The sequence below is a fragment of the Poecilia reticulata genome, linkage group LG1 (assembly GCF_000633615.1).
Source record: "Poecilia reticulata strain Guanapo linkage group LG1, Guppy_female_1.0+MT, whole genome shotgun sequence".
NCBI classification, from domain to species: domain Eukaryota; kingdom Metazoa; phylum Chordata; class Actinopteri; order Cyprinodontiformes; family Poeciliidae; genus Poecilia; species Poecilia reticulata.
The window spans coordinates 27,727,560-27,729,239 of record NC_024331.1 but is presented as its reverse complement, the minus strand read 5'-3'; positions in this window follow the sequence as shown (position 1 = coordinate 27,729,239).

Here is a 1,680-nt window from a genome sequence, read left to right as displayed (position 1 = left end):
AGACTGCTACCACTTCAGAGTGACAGAGGGGCCCCTCTACAACAGAACCTGAAAGTGGCAACTAGATCTGATGTGTACTTTCAAAATAAAAGCCGATCAAAAAAGTCCTTTTTTATCTTTTTCCCCTAATTTCCCATGCTCGTTGCTGAAAAACTTTGTTACCAGTGACTTCTCTCACTTCTGGATGACAGAGGGAGACCTCTAGAAGACAACCAGAAAATATCAAACACATACGATATGTAATTTCAAAATTAAAACCTTTTAAAATAAGACATTTTTACTTTTATATTCAAAAATAAGTAGAAAATGTGAAGAGCTACCTCACTCGTCATTTCGGGTTTAACTCAATCATCTTATTTATATACAAATTTTTCTATTATATCCATCTCTATCTATCTATGTATCTATCCATCTTTCTATCGCTATATATAAATACTACATATATACAAACCAAATTCCAAAAAAGTTGGGACACTAAACAAATTGTGAATAAAAACTGAATGCAATGATGTGGAGGTGCCAACATCTAATATTTTATTCTCAATAGAACATACATGGCAGATCCAAACTTTAAACTGAGAGAATGTATCATTTTAAGGGAAAAATATTTTTCAAAATTTCATGACGTCAACAAATCCCAAAAAAGTTGGGACAAAACCATTTTTACCACTGTGTAGCATCTCCCCTTCTTCTTCCAACACTCAACGGATGTCTGGGGACAGAGGAGACCAGTTTCTCAGGTTTAGAAATAGAACTGCTCTCCCATCAGGCCTCTAACTGTTCAATCGTGTTGGGCCTTCTTTGTGGCACCTTCCTCTTTGTGATGCGCCAAATGTTCTCTGTAGGTGAAAGATCTGGACTGCAGGCTGGACATTTCAGTACCCGGATCCTTCTCCTACGTGCTTCATGTTGTTGAAAAATGCAGGGTCTTCCCTGAAAGAGATGACGTCTAGATATGTTGTTCTAGAACCTGAACATAGTTCTCTGCATTAATGGAGCCTTTCCAGACATGCAAGCTGCCCAGGCCACCAGCACTCATGCAACCACATACCATCAGTGATGCACGGAGCTTTGATAACTTGTCCTTGTCCTCCCTGGTCCGGATGACATGGCGTCCCAGTCTTCCATAAAGAACTTCAAATCGAGACTCATCGTCCATTTTGCCTCACTCCATTTTAAATGACTCCTGGCCCAGTGCAAACAGCTGAGCTTGTGGAGCTTAGAAATGGCTTCCTCTTTGCACTGTAGAGTTTCAGCTGCAGCGGCGGATGGCACGGTGGAATGTGTTCACTGACGATGCTTTCTRGAAGTATTCCTGAGTCCATGCTGTTATTTCCTTGACAGTGGCATTCCTTGTCTGTTCTAGAGGCGTCCCTCTGTCATCCAGAAGTGGTAGCAGTGTTTGGAAACAGAGTTTCTCAGCAATGGGCACGACAACTTAGAGAGAAAAGATACAAAGTACTATTTCAATAGTGTTTTATTTTGAAATTACACATCAGATCTAGTTGCCACTTTCAGGTTCTGTTCTAGAGGTGTCCCTCTGTCACTCTGAAGTGGTAGTAGTCATTGGAAACAGAGAGTTTCTCAGCAATGGGCACAGCAACTTAGGGGAAAAATATAAAAAATGACTTTGACAGGCTTTTATTTTGAAATTACACATCAGATCTGGTTGCCACTTTC